Genomic DNA, 13,946 nt, shown 5'->3' with positions numbered 1-13,946 from the left:
GCGAAATATATTTTTTATAATAAGTAACAACTTCATTAATTAACAGAGCTTCGAATGAATGAATTAATTGAATTCAAGTTTAATTCACTATTTCAAAAAAAAACAAATAGTTTAGCTTAATTCAAAGACTTTTATTTGAATAGAATTTACTCATTGTTGAATTAATTTAAAATAAAATTCATTCAAACTTTGGTAAATTTTTTTTTAATTCAAATCTAATGCAAATTGTATTGAACTATTTTTTCTTCATTCAATTTGTTTTAGTTTTACTTTTAATAATTTAAAAGATTTATTGAACAAAAATTATCTAAAGCCATAAATGTAATTTAATAGATTTTTTTCATAAGCCCTTAATTCTTCTGATGATTTTAAACTAAAATATGTCCCTTTTCTCTTCTATTAAATACCAAACTTTTGTTGCCTACTTTAAGGCACACAAATAATTTTCTCTTAAAAAAATTAAATGTTGTAATTAAATTTAATTAAAATGACAGCTTTTCATAGAAACTTAGAACCTTAATTATTCTGATGATTCTGAACTAAAATATGCACTCTCCACAATGCATTTTAAGGCTTAACACTATTAAATGCACAACTTTTGTTGCCTACTTTAAGGCTGTTAAATAATTTACCATAAACCCCAATTTAAAATTGTAATTAATAAATTGCATGTTTAGTTTTCATCCTTTTTTCATGACTCATAAATATTTAATGTGTTAACTCTAAAAAAAAACTAACAATTTTCACTTTTTTCCTTGTTCTCCATTGAAGTGTAAACAGGATTTGCCCTGCAATACTTACTCGTTCCCTGCTTTGCTCTCTGGCATTATTTTATTTACCTGTTTATACAACTGGAAATTCAATTATTTGTAGATTTTCACAACAATAAAAATTTAATTAAAATATAAATAAATGTTGTTGGTGTTCTAGTTATTCTGCTGCTCTGCACAACTCATTTTTCATTTGCTGTGTGTGTTTTTTTTTATATTTATTTTACTTATATTTTGTTTTATATACGACGAGTCAACAATATAAAAACAATTACAATAGATAAAATAAACAATGCTAGATAATAGGATAAAAACTAAACAAATATAAACAAGTAGGAGAGCTGCATATATTCGATTGTGCCGAATCTTATATATCCTTCATCAAAAATATACTTTAAGAAAATCAATGAAAATATTTTTTTTATTGAAAAAAAATTTTATTAATAAAAAGAAACATGGTTGAAAAAACATTTTATGGTAAAAAAAATCGGATTAAAAAATATTTTTTCCGATTTTGACCCGACTATGGTCTTAATTCTTTGGAAAGGTCTTTGAAATATCTATTATCAGATATCCATATTGTCTATACTAATGACTTAGTAATCCAGATATAGGTCAAAAATCGAGGTTGTGCTAATTTCCTTATATCTCAGCCATTTGTGGGACTATTGTCTCGATTTTAAATAGCAAACGATCCGGGAGATTTCCCGATATATTGATGTATGAATCATGTATGGAAGTTATTTAGGGGCTACGGAATGTTGATTTCAACATACAGCCGGAAAAACAGGTTAAAAAATAGGTATGGCTATATCGACTTCACTATCTATAACGATCCAGAATATACTTTATGGGATAGCAAATCAAAAATGTAGAAATTACGAACAGAATGACAAAGGATATTATGAATGACAGAGAATATGCCACTCATGGTGAAGGATATTAAAACAAGGTACAGGAAGTATAGTTGAGGTGATAAAAGTCAGTATGACACGCTGCAGTAGATATCTATCCTGTTCTTTATTATAGATATTAAGTCTCACATGTTCTGTTAATGGACTGGTTTCAAAAACGTGTGATTTTCAAACTGAGAAATTGTATGATTTTTTACATTGAAACACAGGCTTGTTTGCTCGAATAAATCATGTGGATTTAGTTAACACAACACCATAATATGTGAATCCGTTTTAGAATCTATTTCCAGAATAGGAGAGGGTATTGAAGTTAGTATTTTACTGGATTGTTTGTATATATTAAGGTCTGAAGATTGCTAGTTTTTAATTCAATCGAGAGTATATAGGATTTCAAATTCTAAAAACAATAACTCTTTAGTGTTCGCGAATTTATGCAATATAACTCGAGAGCAGAAACAAATATCTTTAAAAACCTTATAATCTACCTACATGTTACAAACACTATGAGGCAACTTAACACATTTTACCCTAAAGTATAATCTACAAATCATAAATACAAAGAATTATTTAATAAATCCTGATTAAAAACTTAAACATTTTATTAAATAGTTAAACATTTTGTTTCTACGTAATACGTACACAACACAACAGCTCTACTTTAATCAGACCAAAGTTGAAAAGAAAATAACTGGAAAAAAAATTAAAAAAGTGAAGGAAAAAAAGGAAAACATTTAATTGTCACATTTTAAATTCAATTAAAATGCTAATTGGACTGGTTAAGAACAATAATGCAAAAACAACTAACATTATCAGGCAGAGAATAAAAAACAATCTGCATTAATTGAATTAAAAATTGCATAAATAGGAGTACAATTTTTCACACGTAGCAGGCGAGAGAAAAATATGAAAACAAGTTGTTGTTAACAAAAAAAGTTTGTCTGAAATTTATGGGTCATTTAAATAGTTTTAAATGCTGACAATATAATTATAAAAAATTGGTAAATATAATCAAACATTATATGTAATTGAAATGTTACTTAAGGAAGGCAGATGTTAAAAATTATAAAAAAGAATTTAGAGGGAATAAACCACAAATTAGAGATCAATTAATTAAATAACACCTTCAATCTAAACCTAAATTTAGCAGGACAAATTTATAAACATTTTAGTCTACAGAATAAACTTATTTTAGACTTATTTGTTTTCATTAAAAATATTTTTGTAAAAATAAGTACCAGAAAGAGGACTGAACCAATTAGATTCCTTATATTAAATTTTAAAAAACTTGCAAAATCCATTTAAATTTTTTTAGAAGGACTACAATTCCATTTAAATTAAATTTTTGAGATATGGGATACAAAAAAGTACCAAAACGTGGGTTTCGCTCGTTTTTTCCCTTAAAAGTATAACCATCAAAAAGTACCATACACCTGTCCACTTATTTTTTGCATATATTCAGATTAAGTTGGATTTTTGGTGCTAGCTCTATTAGTTTCTCCCCTTAAAATTAGAATTTTCTACACATCGGGCTCCAAACCGGTTTCATTATCTCATCGGTTGGATGGTTTCAGAGTCTACAACGGATATAGGTAGATAGAAACATTTTCTGTTTTTTATATACATATGTACGATAAAGTCCTATTCCGGGAGAACATTTGTATGGTGGCTTTGGCTGAAAATTATCGAAATGCTAAATCAATATCTTCAAAATTGCCTTTTCCCATCCTTCTGGCAACATATTGATTCCTTCTCATCTATTGAGGCCAAGAACGAATGAAGGAAATATAGGATACTCTCTGTTCCAAAGTGAAGCGTATCCCAAGCGTTCTCCATCGATCGAAACAAATATTATTCGGATGGGGCACGGTATTGCGGGTGCGGCAAAACTTAACAACCACTTCATTCTAAATACGTTTTAACAGGTATTGCAACATGCGGCCGGGCGTTGTCTTGATGGAATATTACGGTTTAATGTCTGGCGGCATATTCTGAGCGTTTTTCGGCCAATACTCGATTCAAATGAATCAGTTGCATTCGGTACATGTTCCCTGTGATGGTCTGGTCAGATTTCAGCAGCTCATAATAGATAGGAGCCATTTGCTCCTACCAAATACAGAGAACTGCCTAAGCGAAATGAATTTTTGGCTTCACATGCTTAATGGATACATTTTTCATCGCAAGTAATGATTCGGTGACAAAATGATTTTCTTTTATGGCGTTCAAGTAGCATTTCAGACTTCAATTCGTATGGTACCCAATTTCCCTAATTTGGATGAATCCTGCTGCTCGCAAATGTTTTGAAATTGCTGTCTGATTTCAATGATTTTGCAAGCTCTTGTTGAGTTTAACAACAATGACAGCTGTCAAAAAAGTTTTCAATGGTTATGGTTTGCAGAGCGAGAGAAAAAATACAATTTTCAATAGGCAAAGAGTGTGAAATATATTTGTCCCTCTTTTCAAACCACAACTATTTTCACATTTTCTTTTGTTATTTTTCTATTGCCATATTTCTGAAACCAGCTGATTCATAACTGTATAATTTGTGTAGGTTACTTTTGCGAACTACATACATATGTAGATTATTTTCTAATTACTATGGGAACAATATTGTAAAAATCGGTTATATAAAACGTGAACTTTAAACAGCGATAAAAAACAAACCAAAGAGAATTTAAAATGTTTGAGCAACTTCAAAATGTTGTATGACCAGAAAATACACAGAGTACCAAGATTTAATAAATTTGGAACGGGTAACGTATGATGCCTTGTCGAAAATGTTTGTTTTCTCCCTATAGTTATTTTATTTTACTGATTATCAACAAAATTTCTTATATGAAGATCTCTCTCAATCTCTCAGTGACTTTTTAAATGATATTGAATTTTAAATATTAAATGTCAGCTAATAACCTACTGCAAATAAGTAGACACCTTATTATCATTATTTTTATACCGTTTTGTAGACTGGTACATTCTCCATCAAATCTGTGGTTAATTTGAACCTGAGATCACAAGTTAAAACAACTATGTATAAAAAAAACATTTTGTGCAATTTCTAATGAATTAAAATTAAGAAAAAAATGCAATTAAATTTACTTTAAATGCAATTACTTTAAAATTTTGTCCAGCCATTAACATTTCGTTATGAACAATGACTTTAGAGACATATCGCACACCCAGTTCAAAAGTAACACAACTCAAAATTTTTATTTTTCAGAAATCGAAAATAAATATATACCAATTGAAACATAATAAAGGACATTAGTGTTTTTTTATCCACAGTTAACAACAAGAGAATACACTGATATCTTTTGTATAAATAAACAAGTGTATTGAGAATAGTTTAAGCATAAAATTAAATTTTCGGGTTTATATAACACGACAAATTAATTTTGAGTTGTGTCATTTTTGAACTGGGTGTGCGATATGAAATCAAAACATTTTATAAATATTTATAAACACAATACACAGAATGAAACAATTTTGTAAGTGTAGAAGCGTAGAAGCGTAGAAGCGTACGTGTGGTAAATTATATTGGTTTATTAAAATACAAAACCACCTACCACAGGTTTATGATCTTTATACCACATATGTATGTAGTAAATCCAGCCACACAAGGACATTTTACAAAAATTTTGAAATAAATGACACGTGCGCTTGTTATATTAAAATAGCAAACATACATACATACAAACATGTAAAGTAATTGTGGGAGAGTGTGTGAAAATACATAGATTCATACAGAAATGTTTATATTGAAGATAAAAAGTTAAATTGTTCCCCTTTTCCATATTTTTCCAACATTTTGTAATAGTATTAAGTGGTTTTTTTTTCATCGTGTGAAATGTGTCTAGAAATGTATGTAGATACCCCAAAAATCTAAAAACAGATGGTGTAGGCAACAAGCAACAACTGATTGTTGCTCGTGAAGCCGCATGGCCACTGAATTAAATATAAAACAGCTGGGACAAAAGCATGTTTATGCAGAACTTATTAACATCCTTTAAGCTTTTAGGGGCTTTAGGAGATAATTTTACATGCACTGCTCTCTTAGAAAGCTTAACTTGAACATTTTCTCTTAGCTTTCTTAAAGCTTTTCAATAACCATGCATAAGTATGTGTGTGAAGGATAATAATCATTTAATATATGGGCATTTTCACATAAAAATGGTTTAAACTTGTATAATATAATGTAATTTATATTATACAAAGTCGATTTAATAATGTCTGTATTTCGATAAAATTCGCCCCAAAGGCTATAAAAAATCGAATTTTGGTCAGAAATTTGAGTAATCACAGATCGATCTTCTTTTTTAGTTATTATATAAAAAATTGATTTTTGGTTTGAGATATGAGTGATCACAGATCGAGCTCTTTTTCTTGATTAAACGCTTATTGGCCAAGTTATTAGCGAATTTAGATATTTTGAGTTTTTATATAAAAATCGAATTTTGGTCAGATCGAGTGATCACAGATCGAGCTCCTTTTCTTGATTAAACGCTTATTGGCCAAGTTATTAGCGAATTTAGATATTTTGAGTTTTTTTTATAAAAAATCAATTTTTGGTCTGGAAAATGAGTGATCACAGATCGAGCACCTTTTCTTGATTAAACGCTTATTGGCCCAGTTATTAGCGAATTTAGATATTTTGAATTTTTCTATAAAAAATCGAATTTTGGTCAGACATATGAGTGATCACAGATCGAGCTGCTTTTCTTGATTAAACGCTTATTGGCCAAGTTATTAGCGAATTTAGATATTTTAGTTATTATATAAAAAATTGATTTTTGGTTTGAGATATGAGTGATCACAGATCGAGCTCTTTTTCTTGATTAAACGCTTATTGGCCAAGTTATTAGCGAATTTATATATTTTGTGTTTTTATATAAAAAATCGATTTGGTCAGAAATTTGTGTGATCACAGATCGAGCTCTTTTTTTTGATTAAACGCTTATTGGCCAAGTTATTACCGAATTTAGTTTTTTTGAGTTTTTATATAAAAAATCGATTTGGTCAGAAATTTGAGTGATCATAGATCGATCTCCTTTTCTTGATTAAACGCTTATTGGCCAAGTTATTAGCGAATTTAGATATTTTAGTTATTATATAAAAAATTAATTTTTGGTTTGAGATATGAGTGATCACAGATCGAGCTCTTTTTCTTGATTAAACGCTTATTGGCCAAGTTATTAGCGAATTTAAATATTTTGAGTTTTTGTATAAAAAACGATTTTTGGTCATAAATATGAGTGATCACAGATCGAGCTTCTTTTCTTGATTAAATGCTTATTGGCCAAGTTATTAGCGAATTTAGATATTTTTAGTTTTTATATAAAAAATCGAATTTTGGTCAGAAATATGAGTGATCACAGATCGAGCTCCATTTCTTGATTAAACGCTTATTGGCCAAGTTATTAGCGAATTTAGATATTTTTAGTTATTACATAAAAAAATGATTTTTGGTTTGAAATGTGAGTGATCACAGATCGAGCTCTTTTTCTTGATTAAACGCTTATTGGCCAAGTTATTAGCGAATTTAGATATTTTGAGTTTTTATATAAAAAAATCGAATTTTAGTCAGAAATATGAGTGATCACAGATCGAGCTCTTTTCTTGAGTAAACGCTTATTGGCCAAGTTATTTGCGAATTTAGATATTTTGAGTTTTTATATAAAAAATCGATTTTTGGTCAGAAATATGAGTGATCACAGATCGAGGTCTTTTTCTTGATTGAACGCTTATTGGCCAAGTTATTAGCGAATTTAGATATTTTGAGTTTTTATATAAAAATTTGATTTTTGGTCAGAAATATGAGTGATAGCAGATCGAGCTCCTTTTTGTGATTAAACGCTTATTGGCCAAGTTATTAGCGAATTTATATATTTTGTGTTTTTATATAAAAAAATCGAATTTTGGTCAGAAATTTGAGTGATCACAGATCGATCTTCTTTTCTTGAGTAAACGCTTATTGGCCAAGTTATTAGCGAATTTAGAAATTTTGAGATTTTATATAAAAAAATCGAATTTTGGTCAGAAATTTGAGTGATCACAGATCGATCTTCTTTTCTTGAGTAAACGCTTATTGGCCAAGTTATTAGCGAATTTAGATATTTTGTGTTTTTATATTAAAAATCGATTTTTGGTCAGAAATATGACTGATCACAGATCGAGCTCTTTTTCTTGATTAAACGCTTGTTGGCCAAGTTATTAGCGAATTTAGATAGTTTGAGTTTTTACATAAAAAAATCGAATTTTGGTCAGAAATTTGAGTGATCACAGATCGATCTCCTTTTCTTGATTAAAGGCTTATTGGCCAAGTTATTAGCGAATTTAGATATTTTGAGTTTTTATATAAAAAATCGAATTTTGGTCAGAAATATGAGTGATCACAGATCGAGCTCTTTTTGTTGAGTAAACGCTTATTGGCCAACTTATTAGCAAATTTAGATATTTTGAGTTTTTATATAAAAAATCGATTTTTGGTCAGAAATATGAGTGATCACAGATCGATCTCCTTTTCTTGATTAAACGCTTATTGGCCAGGTTATTAGCGAATTTAGATATTTTGAGTTTTTATATAAAAAATTGATTTTTGGTTTGAAATATGAGTGATCACAGATCGAGCTCCATTTCTTGATTAAACGCTTATTGGCCAAGTTATTAGCGAATTTAGATATTTTGAGTTTTTATATAAAAAATCGAATTTTGGTCAGAAATATGAGTGATCACAGATCGAGCTATTTTTCTTGATTAAACGCTTGTTGGCCAAGTTATTAGCGAATTTAGATATTTGGAGTTTTTATATAAAAAATCGAATTTTGGTCAGAAATATTAGTGATCACAGATCGAGCTCCATTTCTTGATTAAACGCTTATTGGCCAAGTTATTAGCGAATTTAGATATTTTGAGTTTTTATATAAAAAATCGATTTTTGGTCAGAAATATGAGTGATCACAGATCGATCTCCTTTTCTTGATTAAACGCTTATTGGCCAGGTTATTAGCGAATTTAGATATTTTGAGTTTTTATATAAAAAATCGAATTTTGGTCAGAAATATGAGTGATCACAGATCGAGCTTCATTTCTTGATTAAACGCTTATTGGCCAAGTTATTAGCGAATTTAGAAATTTTGAGTTTTTATATAAAAAATCGAATTTTGGTCAGAAATTTTAGTGATAACTGATCGATCTCCATTTCTTGATTAAACGCTTAATGGCCAAGTTATTAGCGAATTTAGATATTTTGTGTTTTTATATAAAAAAATCGAATTTTGGTCAGAAATTTGAGGGATCACTGATCGATCTCCATTTCTTGATTAAACGCTTAATGGCCAAGTTATTAGCGAATTTAGATATTTTGAGTTTTTATATAAAAAAATCGAATTTTGGTCATAAATATGAGTGATCACAGATCGAGCTTCTTTTCTTGATTCAACGCTTATTGGCCAAGTTATTTGCGAATTTAGATATTTTGAGTTTTTATATAAAAAATCGATTTTTGGTCAGAAATATGAGTGATCACCAGGGAAACCAAAATATGCAAATGCATGTTTTTTCGCAAATGCACGCTTATTGGCCAAGTTATTAGCGAATTTAGATATTTTGTGTTTTTATATTAAAAATCGATTTTTGGTCAGAAATAAGAGTGATCACAGATCGAGCTCCATTTCTTGATTAAACGCTTATTGGCCAAGTTATTAGCGAATTTAGATATTTTGAGTTTTTATATAAAAAAATCGAATTTTGGTCAGAAATTTGAGTGATCACAGATCGATCTTCTTTTCTTGAGTAAACGCTTATTGGCCAAGTTATTTGCGAATTTAGATATTTTGAGTTTTTATATAAAAAATCGATTTTTGGTCAGAAATATGAGTGATCACAGATCGAGGTCTTTTTCTTGATTGAACGCTTATTGGCCAAGTTATTAGCGAATTTAGATATTTTGAGTTTTTATATAAAAATTTGATTTTTGGTCAGAAATATGAGTGATAGCAGATCGAGCTCCTTTTTGTGATTAAACGCTTCTTGGCCAAGTTATTAGCGAATTTAGATATTTTGAGTTTTTATATAAAAAAATCGAATTTTGGTCAGAAATTTGAGTGATCACAGATCGATCTCCTTTTCTTGATTAAAGGCTTATTGGCCAAGTTATTAGCGAATTTAGATATTTTGAGTTTTTATATAAAAAATCGAATTTTGGTCAGAAAATTGAGTGATCACAGATCGATCTCCTTTTCTTGATTAAACGCTTATTGGCCAAGTAATTAGCGAATTTAGATATTTTGAGTTTTTATATAAAAAATCGAATTTTGGTCAGAAATTTGAATGATCACAGATCGAGCTCTTTTTTTTTGATTAAACGCTTATTGGCCAAGTTATTAGCGAATTTAGATATTTTGAGTTTTTATATAAAAAATCGATTTTTGGTCAGAAATATGAGTGATCACAAATCGAGCTGCTTTTCTTGATTAAACGCTTATTGGCCAAGTTATTAGCGAATTTAGATATTTTGAGTTTTTATATAAAAAAATCGAATTTTGGTCAGAAATATGAGTGATCACAGATCGAGCTCTTTTTCTTGATTAAACGCTTATTGGCCAAGTTGTTAGCGAATTTAGATATTTTGAGTTTTTATATAAAAAATCGAATTTTGGTCAGAAATATGAGTGATCACAGATCGAGCTCCATTTCTTGATTAAACGCTTATTGGCCAAGTTATTAGCGAATTTAGATATTTTGAGTTTTTATATAAAAAATCGATTTTTGGTCAGACATATGAGTGATCACAGATCGATCTCCTTTTCTTGATTAAACGCTTATTGGCCAAGTTATTAGCGAATTTAGATATTTTGAGTTTTTATATAAAAAATCGATTTTTGGTCAGAAATATGATTGATCACAGACCGATGTATTTTGCAGGTGTATTTAATAAGTGGGCGGACTTATTACTTTTGCGGACTTATTTATCTAATTATAGGCATATAAAAACGTTCTAGACGATTTTAGATTTGCACCAAACATTTATTTTTAAAAGGAAATTTTGAGAAATCACAAAATTACCTTCTTTTCCATTTAAATCACAAACAAGAGCGGAAACTAGAAAAAAACTCAAACCTAAATTTTGTTGTTTTTGTTTTCACATAGTTTTATTTCATATAGTTTTATTTTTGACAACTGACTTAGGTCTTGGAATTTTTTTTCTTCTTTTTTCAGTTTTTATGATCGAAAACTCCACCACACAACAATGACATAGCAGCACTTAAAGGAAACTAATGGTTTGTTATTCTACATATTGTGTGGCATTGTCATCGTCATGCTGAAAGGAATGCATAATGCAACAGCACTGTTTTGCAACAATTTCAATAACGGAAAATTATAACTTAATGGCAAGGAAAAGTATTGTATGAGATTGAGAGGAAACGGATGAATGCATAAAATTTCAAAGAACTTTATTAAATATTTTAATAAAAATAACTTTTGCAAGTAGGGACCAAACAAAAAATTTCGATAAAAACAATGAATTCGATACACAGAAAGAAGTTTGAACATAAATATTATGATTTGATTTCATTTAAAGTTCTCCAAAAGTTTGCTTTATATATTGAATCAAAGTTCTGTTTTTTAATAGATGCGACAATATACATAAATTAAAACTGTTAATAACTTTAGAACTGTTAGGATCGAAGATTTAAAGGTTTGTTTAGAAATCGGTTTCTCATCAAGACAGGATATATCATACAAAATCCTCCTTAAACAAAGGATATCGTCCATTCTCCAACCAATCGTCATATGCGGGTAGTTTTTTTAGCTTTGCTTCTTTAATTTGAAAGCAAGTGACGCTGAGGTACACCAAATCTTAGGGTGAATGAGTTCCATCGGTTTCAACATGCGAGAGATGGTAAAGATCGCCCACTCCAGCCGAAAAAGTTTGAAGACCAACAATTGGAGGAATTACTTTATGAATATTGCTGTAAAACTCAACAAGAAATTGCTAAATTATTGGGAGCTACTCAAGTAGCAATTTCAAACGCAGGATTCATCCTAAAGCAGGGAAATTGGATACTATACGAATAGAAGCCGAGAAAGACGATTTTTCATGTCCGAAATGATGTTTTTGAACGCTATGCTCCGAATCATTACTTGCTATGAAAAATGGATACATTACGATATTTATATTTATTATGAGCTGCTGAAATCTGGCCAGACCATCACAGGGAACCTGTACCGAACGCTATTGATTCGTCTGGAGCTAGCATTGGCCTAAAAACGCTCAGAATATGCGGCCAGGCATGAAACCGTAATATTCTATCATGACAACGCTCGGCCAGATATTGCAATACCTGTTAAAAACTATTAAGAATGAAGTGAATGGGAAATTTTGCCACTCCCACTTTATAGTACAGACCATGCCCGTTCGACTACTATATATTTCGATCGATGCAGAACGTTCTCTCTGGGATACGCTTCACTTTGGAACAGAGTTTCCGGTATTGGCTTGAATCCTTCTTGGCCTCAAAGGATGAGCAGTTCTTTTGTCTCGGAATCCATATGTTGCCAGAAATATGAATAAATTTATATTGTTGAAATGTTTCAAAATAAAAGCTAAACATTTGAGAAAATCACGCTTACTTTTCAATGACTACAACAAGTAGAAGTAGCCTTATAATGACTTATTTATTATCTACTAGGTGGTCGAAAAGTCGACCACTTTTAAACGCATTTTACCACTTTTATGGAAAGAATTTTGAAACAATTTTTATATTTTGCATATCTAGAGAAAATAACCTTTTAAACCATATATGTTTCATCGATATTGGTGGACAATAACATACTAAAAAGTGTGGCCTATTTATATATAAGATTATACACTGGTGCATAATCTTTAATTTATAGGCCACTGTAGCATTATTAATAATGTGTGGAGGATCCTTTGTTATGGATTGTTTCAAAAATACGGTCTGGCATTGATTCCACTAATTTTTTAAGCAGATCGGAATCAATTTCCTCCCAGACTTGTTTAATTCCTAGTTTCAGCTCAGTCACAGACATCATTCTGGACATTATTTGCATAAACTTTACGAGCCATGTATCTCCACAAGTTCTCCATTTGGTTTAAGTCTGGACTACAAGCCGGCCAGTCCAACAGAGGAATTCTGTGTTCATTAAGCCAAGATTTCTATTGCCTAGAAACATGGATTGCAGCATTATCTTCATCCATTTTTTCATCCATAAATGAGAGAAGAGCATCTTCCAACAGTTCGTTATAAATCGCACCATTCATTTTTGTCGGAACAAAACATATTTTCGACTTGCCAACTGCAGTAAACGCTGCGCAAACCATAACACTGCCACCACCGAAATTACGTTTTGACATCCGAAGATCGTTTGATCTCAAATCGTGCCAATAGCATGAGTATGAGTCAGGACCGTCTAAATTAATTTTTTTTTCGTCAGAGAAAATTACTTTTTTCCTCACATCTGTCCATTTCATATATTTTCTTGTGAATTTTAGACGATTTTCTTTATGGTGCTTTTTTAGCATTGGTTTACATTTCGGCTTTTTCCATTTTATGTTTTCATCGTCACTGGAAGATTTGATTTATTCTTTATTTGTGTGGAATTCAATTTGTTGCGGGTTGCTTCTTGTTTTATTATATTGTTAGTTTTGTATTTCCCTTTGTAGGTTTGCGAACTCCATAATTTTGACCTTTCTTCAAGGAATTTCGCACTACACTTTCCGAACGATCGATTTTATGTCCAATTTCTCTATTGGAACATCCTTGGTCGTGAAAAAATTTAATTGGAATCTTTTCTTGATCGGACAAAAAAGTTCCCTTGGGCCAGAGCTGTAAATGAATCATTCTTTTTTGATTTTAATTCATTATGAATTAGCTAAATTTTGAATTAATTCATTGAATTGAAAAAATGAATTGAATGAAATTTGAATCAATTCAAACGAATTAGGCAGAAATGAATTTCAATTCATTTCTAATTCAAATGAATTTGTAAAAATGAGTTGCAATTCATTTACAATTCATTTGAATTGAATTGATTTTGAATTAATTCAAATGAATTAGAAAAAAGAATTAGCAATTCAAATGAATGACTCGAAAATGAGTTGCAATCAATAAAATTCAAGAGCAGATCTCTAGGGGGAATTTCTCCTACCAAAATGAAAATATCCAGTACAAAAATTGAAAAGCCTTGTCCTGTATACGCGCTTGATCAATGAAAACATGGTGTTTGGTGTTTATTTCTTCAAGAA

The sequence above is a fragment of the Calliphora vicina genome, chromosome 4 (genome assembly GCF_958450345.1).
Source record: "Calliphora vicina chromosome 4, idCalVici1.1, whole genome shotgun sequence".
In the NCBI taxonomy this organism is placed as follows: Eukaryota; Metazoa; Arthropoda; class Insecta; order Diptera; family Calliphoridae; genus Calliphora; species Calliphora vicina.
The sequence above is the reverse complement of the archived record's forward strand: the minus strand, read 5'-3'. Positions refer to the sequence as shown.